We start from the raw sequence: 15,520 nt of genomic DNA, 5'->3' as shown, positions 1-15,520 counted from the left end.
CAGTATGCCGCAGCTGGACGAAGTGGGAGCATCGAGACTTGAGGATATGGACTTTTTGACTGCTAAATAGCCGACGGGTAAAATGTGATGCAAGTGTGGAACGAGTAAGTCGGTTGCTTTCTTCACAATTAGATGAGTGCAAAAAATATAACCGTGGCTACACTAAATGTAAGGGGGTTGAATGCAAGGAAAAAACAGTACCAACTGAAGCGTTTCTTGGAACAATATTCATATATTGATGTCCTTGCTATTCAAGAAACTAAAATAAGCACAGAAGAAGAAACCACAAGATTGGTCAATTACTTGTTTCATAAAGACTACGACGTAGTAGTCAGCCACGCCGTGGGACATTCAGCCGGGTGCATCCTATTGTTGAAGAAAAGCGAACGTCTTATCCCGGTATCGTACATTACTGATAATGCAGGGAGAATAGCTTGTCTCGATATTCAAATCGACCGGTGTGCTTGGAGGATTGTATGCCTTTATGCACCTAATGAAGTGCGCGAAAGGAAAGTGTTCTTCGAAGAGATGGCGCAACTCCTCAACAGTACCGAAAATATCATGTTATTAGGAGATTTTAACTGTACGCTAAAGGACTCTGACAGAAGTGGTAATCGCATCCAAGTCGACGCAAGCACTCTCACGCTAGCGGGCATTTTGGAGAGCCATAACATGAGAGATGTTTTCGATGACGTTGAAAATAAGGACACCCTCTTTACGCACTTCCAGAATGGCTCACATTCTAGATTGGACCGAATATATATGAAGTGGGAACGAAGAACGACCGTAACCAGATATGAAACACACCCGGTTTACTTTAGTGACCACTGCATGGTTCTAGCCACTTTAGGGGAAGTACGGAACCCCTCCGGGACAGGTAGTAACCGATGGCAATTGTGGAAGCTGAATTGCAGACTTTTGGAAGACGACGGATTCGTAAATTTCGTAAAGGACGGAATTGTGGACATTGTGACTGCAGGGACTTCTTGGTCTTCAGCGTGGGAAGCCTTCAAGCTGAAACTGCGAGCTTTCGCTGTGGAAAGATCCAATGTAATCTCATATGCACGTAAAGGGCGCGAGGAAGAATTGAAGAAGCGGATGAATGAAGTGGTTAAGTTGGAATCTCTAAAGCCAGGAGAATTTCAACAAGAGATGGAAGAAATTAAATTGGAACTAAATCTCCTTAACGAAAGGAAATATGAAGGTGCTCGGATCAGGTCGAGAATGCGCCTGTTTGCACCGGACGAAATCCCCCGCAAGACGTATGTTTATAAAGAGAGGCAACAAGGAAAACTTAAGAAGATAGAGGCTATAGAACATGAAGGAAATATAATAACAGGCGAAAGTGAAATAGAACGAATTTTTGTACGCCACTATAAGGATCTCATAGGCACGGCACACGCAACGCAAATAAATGCGGAGGACAAATTAAAAACTCTTCAACTGCCTGCCCTCACTGAGGGCCAACGTCAATCACTTGAAGGACCCATCACCAGGGACGAAGTACTCAGCGCCATTCGATCACTATCCAAGAATAAGACACCAGGACCAGATGGCATCAGTGGCGAATTTTATCACAAGTTCAGCGAACATATGGCGTCTATTCTTTGGAATGTGTTCCTGGAAGCCGAAGAAAATGGAACCTTTTCGCCTTCCTTTCATCGAACTCACACTGTGTTAATTCCCAAGAAGATAACGGCAGGGAAGACACCGGGAGTAACAGACTACCGCCCAATAACACTTTGTAATGTTGATTACAAAGTGTACGCGAAAGTACTTGCTGCAAGGATTCAAACAGTGATAAAGACCGTTGTTGGAGAGCATCAGGTGTGTGCGATAAAGGGCCGGAACATCCAAACGAACATTCACGTGCTACGCACTATCCTAGATATTGCAAGGACAGATGGGGATCAAGTAGGTGTAGTTCAAATAGACTTATCTCAAGCGTTCGACAGAGTGGATCATACTTATCTGTTTTGTACATTGAAAGAAGTAGGGTTTGGTGAAATGTTTATGAGAAGACTAAAATTATGTTATCAGAACGTGTCAACTAAGCTAATTTTAAATGGTCATTGTTCAGGCCCAATACTCTTGAGATCCTCGGTAAGGCAGGGATGCCCCCTATCTCCATTACTGTTTGCCGTATACCTAGAACCCCTTTGCAAGGCTATTGAGGGTTGTAAAAATATTAGAGGATTTACAATGGACAATGCAGAAGTAAAAGTGCTAGCGTACGCGGACGATATTGCTGTTGTGGTGGAGAACAAGCAAAGTGTTAATGCATTGTTTAGCATTATTGAGGACTTCTGTCGCATATCTGGTGCGCGTATCAATAGGAAAAAATCCCTTGGGATATGGGGAGGTCAATGGGGCAGCACCCCAACTACGTACGCAGGCATATCGTGGGATACTGTGCCAGGAATGTACCTCGGAGCTCCACTGGGAGACAGTAAAAATACGAATTCTATGTGGTCTCAAGTTGCCGGCAAGCTCCGCAAGCAAACCTCTGTGTTGAAGCAAAGTGTGTTTTCTGTCTTCCAGCGTAGTAGTATATGCAGTGTTTTCATGTTGGCACGGATTGTGTACCTCTTGCATGTAATGCAGTGTTCGCGTGCCAATATTCAAAGAATCCACAGGATTTTTGCAACGTTTGTGTGGAATTCTTCTTTTGAATCGATGACGCGTGACAACTTGTTTAAAGCGGTGCAGGATGGTGGGTTAGGGCTACCACATATGTTTGTGAAGCAGCTTGTCATGAGAATCGTATTCTACAGAACAAAAACGCACGCGTTACTGGAGCATGTAAAGCAATGCATAGCATTAGAACACTTACCATACATAACAGTGGCAACAAAAACCAGACATGTTTCATTGAATGGTTTTTACAGAGAGGTTGTCGAGAGTGTTAAGTTTTGCTTAGTTCGATTCTCAATCGATTATGTATATTCAGTGCATAGATCACGCTTATATTGGGACCTTATTGACACTTTGTTCCCTGTTCCAATTTATCGAGTCTTATCGCAGGAATGGCCCGGAAAAGATATTTTATGTAGAGTTAAGAGAATGCCCATCAGACCCAATCTTAAAACCTTCTTCTTTAAACTGCATACAGGTACGCTGCCTGTCAAAACATGGCTTGAAAGAAAAGGTTTCTTTGTACCTTGGAGTACCAGTTGCAGGTTTTGCAAGGTGGCAGAAACTATTGATCATATTTTTATTGACTGCAATGAGGCGGCATTCCTGTGGGATGACATAAGTCAAGCATTGGGCGTTACCTTCACACTGAACCCACACACCATTCGGTTCCTGCCATTAATTGACCGTAACGGTCCTAGGTTTGATGTCCTCTGTGTTATAGCAATGTACTCTTTGTGGAAGGTGCGCATGTTGGACAGGCACGAAGAGCCGCTAAGTCCACCGATGGTCTTTCTCCGAAAAGAACTGTCGAACATGAAACTGGCCGCGAAGTATCGCGGATACACTCCACCGTGGCTCACGCTTTTCTGTGAAAAGCTTCTTCCCTGTGTTCATATCCCACGCCTTGTATAAATTCACATTGTCATCATCATAGAAGTGTTATTTTGAAATGAATGAAATAAAAGTTCAAAAAAAAAAAAAAAGCCAAATGGATAAGGCGTCTGACTTCGGACCAGAAGACTGTAGGTTCGAGTCCTGTCGCGGACGACCGCTGCCAGAATCCTTTTTCCTCACGTCTGCCTTATACTGGTATATATCCCTTCAGATGCACATGTGGTCGCTAAAGAACATATGTTATTTATACAGAGGGTAAATATTGGGTTCGTTCAATGTGAGAAATGTCCGCGTGGCATAATGCATAAGGCGTCTGACTTCGGATCAGAAGACTGCAGGTTCGAGTCCTGTCGCGGGCGACCGCTGCCAGAATCCTTTTTCCTCACGTCTGCCTTATACTGGTATATATCCCTTCAGATGCACAGGTGGTCGCTAAAGAACATATGTTATGTATACAGAGGGTAAATATTGGGTTCGTTCAATGTGAGAAATGTCCGCGTGGCATAATGCATAAGGCGTCTGACTTCGGATCAGAAGACTGCAGGTTCGAGTCCTGTCGCGGGCGACCGCTGCCAGAATCCTTTTTCCTCACGTCTGCCTTATACTGGTATATATCCCTTCAGATGCACATGTGGTCGCTAAAGAACATATGTTAGGTATACAGAGGGTAAATATTGGGTTCGTTCAATGTGAGAAATGTCCGCGTGGCATAATGCATAAGGCGTCTGACTTCGGATCAGAAGACTGCAGGTTCGAGTCCTGTCGCGGGCGACCGCTGCCAGAATCCTTTTTCCTCACGTCTGCCTTATACTGGTATATATCCCTTCAGATGCACATGTGGTCGCTAAAGAACATATGTTATGTATACAGAGGGTAAATATTGGGTTCGTTCAATGTGTGAAATGTCCGCGTGGCATAATGCATAAGGCGTCTGACTTCGGATCAGAAGACTGCAGGTTCGAGTCCTGTCGCGGGCGACCGCTGCCAGAATCCTTTTTCCTCACGTCTGCCTTAGACTGGTATGTATCCCTTCAGATGCACATGTGGTCGCTAAAGAACATATGTTATGTATACAGAGGGTAAATATTGCGTCCGTTCAATGTGAGAAATGTCCGCGTGGCATAATGCATAAGGCGTCTGACTTCGGATCAGAAGACTGCAAGTTCGAGTCCTGTCGCGGGCGACCGCTGCCAGAATCCTTTTTCCTCACGTCTGCCTTAGACTGGTATATATCCCTTCAGATGCACATGTGGTCGCTAAAGAACATATGTTATGTATACAGAGGGTAAATATTGGGTCCGTTCAGAGTGACAAATGTCCGCGTGGCCTAATGGATAAGGCGTCTGACTTTGGATCAGAAGACTGCAGGTTCGAGTCCTGTCGCGGACGACCGCTGCCAGAATCCTTTTTCCTCACGTCTGCCTTATACTGGTATATATCCCTTCAGATGCACATGTGCCCGCAAAAGAACATATGTTATGTATACAGAGGGTAAATATTGGATCCGTTCAGAGTGACAAATGTCCGCGTGGCCTAATGGATAAGGCGTCTGACTTCTGATCAGAAGACTGCAGGTTCGAGTCCTGTCGCGGACGACCGCTGCCAGAATCCTTTTTCCTCACGTCTGCCTTATACTGGTATATATCCCTTCAGATGCACATGTGCCCGCAAAAGAACATATGTTATGTATACAGAGGGTAAATATTGGATCCGTTCAGAGTGACAAATGTCCGCGTGGCCTAATGGATAAGGCGTCTGACTTCTGATCAGAAGACTGCAGGTTCGAGTCCTGTCGCGGACGACCGCTGCCAGAATCCTTTTTCCTCACGTCTACCTTATACTGGTATATATCCCTTCAGATGCACATGTGGTCGCTGAAGAACATATGTTATGTATACAGAGGGTAAATATTGCGTCCGTTCAGAGTGACAAATGTCCGCGTGGCCAAATGGATAAGGCGTCTGACTTCGGACCAGAAGACTGTAGGTTCGAGTCCTGTCGCGGACGACCGCTGCCAGAATCCTTTTTCCTCACGTCTGCCTTATACTGGTATATATCCCTTCAGATGCACATGTGGCCGCTAAAGAACATATGTTATGTATACAGAGGGTAAATATTGGGTCCGTTCAATGTGAGAAATGTCTGCGTGGCATAATGCATAAGGCGTCTGACTTCGGATCAGAAGACTGCAGGTTCGAGTCCTGTCGCGGGCGACCGCTGCGAGACTCCTTTTAACCTCACGTCTGCCTTATACGGGTATATATCCCTTCAGATGCACATGTGCCCTCTAAAGAACATATGTTACGTATACAGAGGGTAAATATTGGGTCCGTTCACTGTGAGAAATGTCCGCGTGGCATAATGCGTAAGGCGTCTGACTTCGCATCAGAAGACTGCAGGTTCGAGTCCTGTCGCGGACGACCGCTGCGAGACTCCTTCTAACCTCACGTCTGCCTTATACTGGTATATATCCCTTCAGATGCACATGTGGTCGCTAAAGAACATATGTTATGTATACAGAGGGTAAATATTGGGTCCGTTCAATGTGAGAAATGTCCGCGTGGCATAATGCATAAGGCGTCTGACTTCGGATCTGAAGACTGCAGGTTCGAGTCCTGTCGCGGACGACCGCTGCGAGACTCCTTCTAACCTCACCTCTGCCTTATACTGGTATATATCCCTTCAGATGCACATGTGCCCGCTAAAGAACATATGTTATGTATACAGAGGGTAAATATTGGGTCCGTTCAATGTGAGAAACGTCCGCGTGGCATAATGCATAAGGCGTCTGACTTCAGATCAGAAGACAGCAGGTTCGAGTCCTGTCGCGGACGACCGCTGCGAGACTCCTTTTAACCTCACGTCTGCCTTATACTGGTATATATCCCTTCAGATGCACATGTGGTCGCTAAAGAACATATGTTATGTATACGGAGGGTAAATATTGGGTTCGTTCAATGTGAGAAATGTCCGCGTGGCATAATGCATAAGGCGTCTGACTTCGGATCAGAAGACTGCAGGTTCGAGTCCTGTCGCGGGCGACCGCTGCCAGAATCCTTTTTCCTCACGTCTGCCTTATACTGGTATATATCCCTTCAGATGCACATGTGGTCGCTAAAGAACATATGTTATTTATACAGAGGGTAAATATTGGGTTCGTTCAATGTGAGAAATGTCCGCGTGGCATAATGCATAAGGCGTCTGACTTCGGATCAGAAGACTGCAGGTTCGAGTCCTGTCGCGGGCGACCGCTGCCAGAATCCTTTTTCCTCACGTCTGCCTTATACTGGTATATATCCCTTCAGATGCACAGGTGGTCGCTAAAGAACATATGTTATGTATACAGAGGGTAAATATTGGGTTCGTTCAATGTGAGAAATGTCCGCGTGGCATAATGCATAAGGCGTCTGACTTCGGATCAGAAGACTGCAGGTTCGAGTCCTGTCGCGGGCGACCGCTGCCAGAATCCTTTTTCCTCACGTCTGCCTTATACTGGTATATATCCCTTCAGATGCACATGTGGTCGCTAAAGAACATATGTTATGTATACAGAGGGTAAATATTGGGTTCGTTCAATGTGAGAAATGTCCGCGTGGCATAATGCATAAGGCGTCTGACTTCGGATCAGAAGACTGCAGGTTCGAGTCCTGTCGCGGGCGACCGCTGCCAGAATCCTTTTTCCTCACGTCTGCCTTATACTGGTATATATCCCTTCAGATGCACATGTGGTCGCTAAAGAACATATGTTATGTATACAGAGGGTAAATATTGGGTTCGTTCAATGTGAGAAATGTCCGCGTGGCGTAATGCATAAGGCGTCTGACTTGGGATCAGAAGACTGCAGGTTCGAGTCCTGTCGCGGGCGACCGCTGCCAGAATCCTTTTTCCTCACGTCTGCCTTATACTGGTATATATCCCTTCAGATGCACATGTGGTCGCTAAAGAACATATGTTATGTATACAGAGGGTAAATATTGGGTTCGTTCAATGTGAGAAATGTCCGCGTGGCATAATGCATAAGGCGTCTGACTTCGGATCAGAAGACTGCAGGTTCGAGTCCTGTCGCGGGCGACCGCTGCCAGAATCCTTTTTCCTCACGTCTGCCTTATACTGGTATATATCCCTTCAGATGCACATGTGGTCGCTAAAGAACATATGTTATGTATACAGAGGGTAAATATTGGGTTCGTTCAATGTGAGAAATGTCCGCGTGGCATAATGCATAAGGCGTCTGACTTCGGATCAGAAGACTGCAGGTTCGAGTCCTGTCGCGGGCGACCGCTGCCAGAATCCTTTTTCCTCACGTCTGCCTTATACTGGTATATATCCCTTCAGATGCACATGTGGTCGCTAAAGAACATATGTTATGTATACAGAGGGTAAATATTGGGTTCGTTCAATGTGAGAAATGTCCGCGTGGCATAATGCATAAGGCGTCTGACTTCGGATCAGAAGACTGCAGGTTCGAGTCCTGTCGCGGGCGACCGCTGCCAGAATCCTTTTTCCTCACGTCTGCCTTATACTGGTATATATCCCTTCAGATGCACATGTGGTCGCTAAAGAACATATGTTATGTATACAGAGGGTAAATATTGGGTTCGTTCAATGTGAGAAATGTCCGCGTGGCGTAATGCATAAGGCGTCTGACTTGGGATCAGAAGACTGCAGGTTCGAGTCCTGTCGCGGGCGACCGCTGCCAGAATCCTTTTTCCTCACGTCTGCCTTATACTGGTATATATCCCTTCAGATGCACATGTGGTCGCTAAAGAACATATGTTATGTATACAGAGGGTAAATATTGGGTTCGTTCAATGTGTGAAATGTCCGCGTGGCATAATGCATAAGGGATTCTACTTCCGGCTGCGAAGGCAAACGGTCGTGGTTATCATGAGCTCCTCAGGAGCGGTTTCAACGGCTAGGCCTAGCCGGGCTAATACAGTACAGGTAGAAACGAAGGATAAACCTGGATATCGTCTCATCATGCCACCATTACCTACAGGCAAGTTTGCTCGGAATACGCTTTTTTTGCACGCAGACCCGAGTGGAAGACCTTATAATGTGCACCATTTTGGTGAAGCCCTTGAAGGAAAAGTGACTAAGGAAGATGTGGCGAACTTCGGAGTGTACCAGTACAATCACGTTTGGACCATATGTTTTCACCATGGTGTAGCGAAGGACAAATTATTGGCAATCGGCGAAATAGAAGTGAAAGGAAGAAAATGCAAAATAATTGATCCTAATGTGAAAGATGCCACCGTTAAAGTGCACTGGATACCGAGAAACATTCCGGATGAAGCAGTGATTCGAACCTTATCAGCCTTCGGAAAGGTGAAAGAAGTGAACCGACAAAAGTGGAGGACTTCATTCTTTGAAGGGGTGGAATCAACAACGCGGGAAGTGATCGTGGAATTGAAGGAAAATGTTTCTGTTGACGACATGCCCCACTTAACCTACGTAGCGGGATGCCAAGTGCTATTAGACATACAGGGACGTGCCCCGCTATGTTTGAGATGCAAGCAGGTAGGCCACATTAGAAAGGCTTGCAATACACCATGGTGTAAAAAATGTAGGAAATATGGGCATCAGGATGAAGAATGTGTGTCTACGTATGCATCGCGAACCAAACAGAGGGAAGATCCTGCAAGAGAAATGCATGTGGAGGACACGGACAGCGACATCCAGATAGATGAAAAAGAAGAGAAGAATGAACAAAGAAATGAATCCAATGGAAGCGGAGATATAGCGACAAACATGGAAGTAGAGAATGAGAAGCAAGGCGCTGAATTGCAGCGTGACGACCAGCAACCAACGAGAAGATGGGTTAGTGGACTATTACAAGCAAGCAGTGTTTCTGCCGGCAATGAAAATGAACAACGTGGATCTACGTCCTGTGCGAAACGACTCAAGCAGACCGATTTCAACGTAACTTCATCTCTTACACCCCAAGAAATCGGAGCGTCGTGTTTGGATAACGTGCCTTTTGGAAATATATAGCAGCGGTGCGTTCCCACTTCAACCTCATAACAGCTGAAAACACGTTAAGTATGCACCACTTCAATTTTTGCAGACACACCATTGCATGAAAGAAAAAACTATTACTGTGGCTACTTTAAACATAAGAGGTCTGAATTCACGGAAAAAGCAATATCAGCTGAAGCGTTATCTGGAAAATTTCCCAAGCCTAGATGTGATAGCGATACAGGAGACAAAAATAAGTTCTCAAGAAGCCACTGAAGATTTAATCACTAACGTGTTTCAACAGAGTTATGATGTTGTCGTCAGCCATGCAAATGGCTACTCGGCGGGAACAATATTATGTTTACAAAAAAGAGAAGATATGATACCGCTGCAATATGCAACTGATGATCAAGGCAGGGCAGCTCGTCTCGATGTCCTCATAGATAACGACCTGTGGCGGTTTATTGCTGTGTACGCACCTAATGAAGCTCAAGAAAGAGACTCTTTCTTCGAATCGCTGACAAAGATTATAACAGAAGTTGATAACACAGTGCTCCTGGGTGACTTTAACTGCACCTTGAAAGATAACGACAGAAGTAATGTAAAAGGGACAACTGATAAAGGTACAGAAGCTTTGCGAAGCATAATACGAAACTCAGGCATGATAGACGCACTTGAATATGCAGCGCCAAAGACACAGAGATTTACTCATTTCCAAAAGAATGCCCATGCCAGGTTAGATCGTGTGTATGTTACGGCGTCAAGTACGAAGAAAGTCTACAAATACCGGGTGGAACCAGTGTACTTCAGTGATCATAGTCTAGTGGAAGTCACATTGGGAAAATCCGAGCCTTTAGAATCATACAAGCAAGGATGGGTGCTTTGGAAATTTAATGTGAAATTGTTGGAAGACCAGAAATTCGTGGATGATGTCAAGAAGGAAATCGCAAAGATCATACCAGGCAATGGAACCCAGATTTTATTCTGGGAACAATTCAAGCAGCGAATACGATTCCTTGCTATCGAGAGAAGCAGCATCATAGCGTACCAAGCAAGATGGCGTGAAGACGAATTAAAGAAAAAACTGCACAGTGTCACGTTACTGGAATCGGAAAGTCCAGGAAGATACTATAAAGAAATGGAAGATATAAAATACGAGCTTGAATTGATAAATAACTCCAAATATGAAGGCGCAAAAATTAGGGCAAGATCACAGCAATTTCTTCCAGATGAGCTACCTGGTAAACGGCATTTCACTCAAGAAATGCAATATGCGAAGAAGAAAGTTATACAAGAAATCCAGCATGAAGGAAAAATAATCAGTGAACAGACAGAAATACACAGATGCTTCGAAGAATATTATGAAGAATTAATAGGTAAAGAAAGAAAATCGAAACTGACGGACTGTGAAAACCAATGGAAGCTGACGCAGCTAACAATGGAAGACCAAGAAATGTTAGACCAGCCATTACAACTACAAGAGATAAGAGCGGCAATGACATCAGTGGGAAAGAACAAGACACCGGGACCTGACGGACTAGGGGCCGAGTTCTATCAAAAGTTTGCCGATTTGTTATCACCGGTGTTATTAGAAGTATATCGGGAAGCCGAAAGAGAAGGATTGCTACCTGGATCGTTTCGACGATCACACACCGTCCTAATACTGAAGAAAAAGGCAGAAGGAAGAATACCATGTGTCGCAGACTACAGGCCTATCACACTCAGCAATGTAGATTATAAACTGTATGCCAAAGTCCTCGCAGCTAGGCTGCAGAAAGTCATGGGAACCCTCGTCGCAAATCATCAGACCTGTGCCATCAGGGGTAGAAGCATCCAAACGAACATTCATGTGCTCCGTACTGTAATTGATGTATGCAGGCAAGAAGGTGATCAGGCGGCAGTCATTGAGGCCGACTTATCGAACGCCTTTGACCGTGTGAGTCATGATTTCTTATTTTCCACTCTCCAGCAGATGAATGTCGGAAAGGTGTTCACGGAACGTCTTCGTCTCTGTTACAACGCGGTGACGACGAAACTAGTAATTAATAATAAGTGCACACGTGCAATCCAACTGAAATCATCGGTACGACAGGGGTGCCCATTATCCCCACTACTCTTCGACCTCTATATAGAACCACTGTGCCAAAGTGTTTTAAGCAACATGGATATAAGAGGCTATCACCTGGGTGACAGCATAGTGAAGGTCTTGGCTTACGCTGATGACCTGACGTTTGTGGTTGCGGACAAAAAGAGTGTTGCGGGAGTGCTGAAGGAAATTGAAGAATTCTGTAAGTTGTCGGGTGCCAGGCTTAATAAGGAAAAATCAGTTGGTATATGGGCCGGACAATGGGGCTCTACACCAGCGATGTATGAGGGTATAAGGTGGCAGTGTAATCCGACTGTATACTTAGGTGTCCCCCTGCAGGAAACCAGAAACACTAATGGGATGTGGACAGAACTGTGTAAAAAGGTGCAAATTCGTGCAAACATGTGCAAAGGGAGAGAGCTGTCCATCTTCCAAAGGGCAAGTGTCTGCAATGTGTTCCTTGTGGCAAAAGTTGTCTACCTGTTACAAGTGATGCAGTGTTCGAGGAGCAAAATTCAACAATTTCACCGTGTGTTTGCAACACTGATATGGAAATCAAACTTCGAGGCAATGCGAAGGAACAACTTGTTCAAAGCAATACGTGATGGGGGAGTAGGGCTACAGCATCTGTTTGTCCAAAAACTACTTATGAGGCTCTTTTTCTTTCGCAAATGCAGGCACCCTGTTTTGTGTGAAATGCTGCAGAGTGTTGGACAAGTATATCTACCGCAGATTGTGGTAGGGACTGTGAAACGTACGTTTGTGTTGTCTGGTTTCTACAATGATGTGGTGGAAAGTATAAGGTTCCTACTGACTAGGTTTACAAGAGACTATGTGTTCAGTGTGTCAAGAAGCAAGCTAAGAGCGGATCTCATTGAATGCCTCTTTCCAACTCCAATATACAGACAAATTCCGAGTGACTGGCCAGGTACTGATGTACTTTGCCGTGTTAGGAAAATGCCGATTAAGCCAGCGCTAAAAACATTTTTCTTCAAGATACATACAAACACGTTGCCCGTGAAATCGTGGCTGGCAGCGAAAGGAATATTCGTACCATGGTCAGTTAACTGTCGTTACTGCAGAGAACCTGAAACTATTGAACACATTTTTCTTTATTGTACAGAGGCCCAGTTCCTGTGGCAAGACCTAAGTATTTTAATTGGGAAAAGTTTGCGACTTAACCCCCACACGATGCGCTACTTACCCTTAGCAGAGAAGAAAGGGCCACGATATGACGTCTTGTGTGTAGTCGCATTGTACTCATTATGGAAAGTCATCATTGCTGGCAGAAACGAGGAGCCCATGAGACCACCGATGGTATATTTAAGAGAACAACTAAGACAAATGAAACGATATGCTGAATACAGAGGAGAAGTACCGGAATGGCTTGAACAATTCTGCGGCTGTGTTGCTCCAAGTCGGAGTCCACTCTTTTAAATGCAAGTGTTTTTAATGTGATGTCAAGTTAAAATGTATCAAAATAAAAAAGGGAAAAAAAAAAAAAAAAGGCATAATGCATAAGGCGTCTGACTTCGGATCAGAAGACTGCAGGTTCGAGTCCTGTCGCGGGCGACCGCTGCCAGAATCCTTTTTCCTCACGTCTGCCTTAGACTGGTATGTATCCCTTCAGATGCACATGTGGTCGCTAAAGAACATATGTTATGTATACAGAGGGTAAATATTGCGTCCGTTCAATGTGAGAAATGTCCGCGTGGCATAATGCATAAGGCGTCTGACTTCGGATCAGAAGACTGCAAGTTCGAGTCCTGTCGCGGGCGACCGCTGCCAGAATCCTTTTTCCTCACGTCTGCCTTAGACTGGTATATATCCCTTCAGATGCACATGTGGTCGCTAAAGAACATATGTTATGTATACAGAGGGTAAATATTGGGTCCGTTCAGAGTGACAAATGTCCGCGTGGCCTAATGGATAAGGCGTCTGACTTTGGATCAGAAGACTGCAGGTTCGAGTCCTGTCGCGGACGACCGCTGCCAGAATCCTTTTTCCTCACGTCTGCCTTATACTGGTATATATCCCTTCAGATGCACATGTGCCCGCAAAAGAACATATGTTATGTATACAGAGGGTAAATATTGGATCCGTTCAGAGTGACAAATGTCCGCGTGGCCTAATGGATAAGGCGTCTGACTTCTGATCAGAAGACTGCAGGTTCGAGTCCTGTCGCGGACGACCGCTGCCAGAATCCTTTTTCCTCACGTCTACCTTATACTGGTATATATCCCTTCAGATGCACATGTGGTCGCTGAAGAACATATGTTATGTATACAGAGGGTAAATATTGCGTCCGTTCAGAGTGACAAATGTCCGCGTGGCCAAATGGATAAGGCGTCTGACTTCGGACTAGAAGACTGTAGGTTCGAGTCCTGTCGCGGACGACCGCTGCCAGAATCCTTTTTCCTCACGTCTGCCTTATACTGGTATATATCCCTTCAGATGCACATGTGGCCGCTAAAGAACATATGTTATGTATACAGAGGGTAAATATTGGGTCCGTTCAATGTGAGAAATGTCCGCGTGGCATAATGCATAAGGCGTCTGACTTCGGATCAGAAGACTGCAGGTTCGAGTCCTGTCGCGGGCGACCGCTGCGAGACTCCTTTTAACCTCACGTCTGCCTTATACGGGTATATATCCCTTCAGATGCACATGTGCCCTCTAAAGAACATATGTTACGTATACAGAGGGTAAATATTGGGTCCGTTCACTGTGAGAAATGTCCGCGTGGCATAATGCGTAAGGCGTCTGACTTCGCATCAGAAGACTGCAGGTTCGAGTCCTGTCGCGGACGACCGCTGCGAGACTCCTTCTAACCTCACGTCTGCCTTATACTGGTATATATCCCTTCAGATGCACATGTGCCCGCTAAAGAACATATGTTATGTATACAGAGGGTAAATATTGGGTCCGTTCAATGTGAGAAATGTCCGCGTGGCATAATGCGTAAGGCGTCTGACTTCGCATCAGAAGACTGCAGGTTCGAGTCCTGTCGCGGACGACCGCTGCGAGACTCCTTCTAACCTCACGTCTGCCTTATACTGGTATATATCCCTTCAGATGCACATGTGCCCGCTAAAGAACATATGTTATGTATACAGAGGGTAAATATTGGGTCCGTTCAATGTGAGAAATGTCCGCGTGGCATAATGCATAAGGCGTCTGACTTCGGATCAGAAGACTGCAGGTTCGAGTCCTGTCGCGGACGACCGCTGCGAGAGTCCTTCTAACCTCACCTCTGCCTTATACTGGTATATATCCCTTCAGATGCACATGTGCCCGCTAAAGAACATATGTTATGTATACAGAGGGTAAATATTGCGTCCGTTCATAGTGACAAATGTCCGCGTGGCCTAATGGATAAGGCGTCTGACTTCGGATCAGAAGACTGCAGGTTCGAGTCCTGTCGCGGACGACCGCTGCCAGAATCCTTTTTCCTCACGTCTGCCTTAGACTGGTATATATCCCTTCAGATGCACATGTGGTCGCTAAAGAACATATATTATGTATACAGAGGGTAAATATTGGATCCGTTCAGAGTGACAGATGTCCGCGTGGCCTAATGGATAAGGCGTCTGACTTCGGATCAGAAGACTGCAGGTTCGAGTCCTGTCGCGGACGACCGCTGCGAGACTCCTTTTAACCTCACGTCTGCTTTATACTGGTATATATCCCTTCAGATGCACATGTGGTCGCTAAAGAACATATGTTATGTATACGGAGGGTAAATATTGGGTTCGTTCAAAGTGAGAAATGTCCGCGTGGCATAATGCATAAGGCGTCTGACTTCGCATCAGAAGACTGCAGGTTCGAGTCCTGTCGCGGGCGACCGCTGCCAGAATCCTTTTTCCTCAAGTCTGCCTTATACTGATATATATCCCTTCAGATGCACATGTGGTCGCTAAAGAACATATGTTATGTATACAGAGG

The 15,520-nt window shown here is 45.4% G+C and overlaps 10 non-coding genes across 10 annotated transcripts; all 10 read left to right on the top strand.

The window, feature by feature from the left end:
* The first annotated feature begins 4,847 nt into the window (after positions 1–4,847).
* On the top strand, positions 4,848–4,920 carry Trnaq-uug (transfer RNA glutamine (anticodon UUG)). The gene has a single exon. It is a non-coding gene; the product is annotated as a tRNA-Gln (tRNA).
* A 133-nt stretch (positions 4,921–5,053) lies between these two features.
* Trnar-ucu (transfer RNA arginine (anticodon UCU)) lies at positions 5,054–5,126 on the top strand. Its single transcript has one exon. It is a non-coding gene; the product is annotated as a tRNA-Arg (tRNA).
* Positions 5,127–5,259: 133 nt separating this feature from the next.
* On the top strand, positions 5,260–5,332 carry Trnar-ucu (transfer RNA arginine (anticodon UCU)). Its single transcript has one exon. It is a non-coding gene; the product is annotated as a tRNA-Arg (tRNA).
* A 133-nt stretch (positions 5,333–5,465) lies between these two features.
* Positions 5,466–5,538, top strand: Trnar-ucg (transfer RNA arginine (anticodon UCG)). The gene has a single exon. It is a non-coding gene; the product is annotated as a tRNA-Arg (tRNA).
* A 7,948-nt stretch (positions 5,539–13,486) lies between these two features.
* Trnaq-uug (transfer RNA glutamine (anticodon UUG)) lies at positions 13,487–13,559 on the top strand. The gene has a single exon. It is a non-coding gene; the product is annotated as a tRNA-Gln (tRNA).
* A 133-nt stretch (positions 13,560–13,692) lies between these two features.
* On the top strand, positions 13,693–13,765 carry Trnar-ucu (transfer RNA arginine (anticodon UCU)). The gene has a single exon. It is a non-coding gene; the product is annotated as a tRNA-Arg (tRNA).
* A 133-nt stretch (positions 13,766–13,898) lies between these two features.
* On the top strand, positions 13,899–13,971 carry Trnar-ucg (transfer RNA arginine (anticodon UCG)). Its single transcript has one exon. It is a non-coding gene; the product is annotated as a tRNA-Arg (tRNA).
* A 754-nt stretch (positions 13,972–14,725) lies between these two features.
* Positions 14,726–14,798, top strand: Trnar-ucg (transfer RNA arginine (anticodon UCG)). The gene has a single exon. It is a non-coding gene; the product is annotated as a tRNA-Arg (tRNA).
* A 134-nt stretch (positions 14,799–14,932) lies between these two features.
* Trnar-ucg (transfer RNA arginine (anticodon UCG)) lies at positions 14,933–15,005 on the top strand. The gene has a single exon. It is a non-coding gene; the product is annotated as a tRNA-Arg (tRNA).
* Positions 15,006–15,138: 133 nt separating this feature from the next.
* On the top strand, positions 15,139–15,211 carry Trnar-ucg (transfer RNA arginine (anticodon UCG)). Its single transcript has one exon. It is a non-coding gene; the product is annotated as a tRNA-Arg (tRNA).
* The last annotated feature ends 309 nt before the right edge of the window (positions 15,212–15,520 follow it).

The sequence above is a fragment of the Ornithodoros turicata genome, chromosome 1 (genome assembly GCF_037126465.1).
Source record: "Ornithodoros turicata isolate Travis chromosome 1, ASM3712646v1, whole genome shotgun sequence".
Classification (NCBI taxonomy): Eukaryota; Metazoa; Arthropoda; class Arachnida; order Ixodida; family Argasidae; genus Ornithodoros; species Ornithodoros turicata.
The sequence above is the reverse complement of the archived record's forward strand: the minus strand, read 5'-3'. Positions and strand labels throughout refer to the sequence as shown.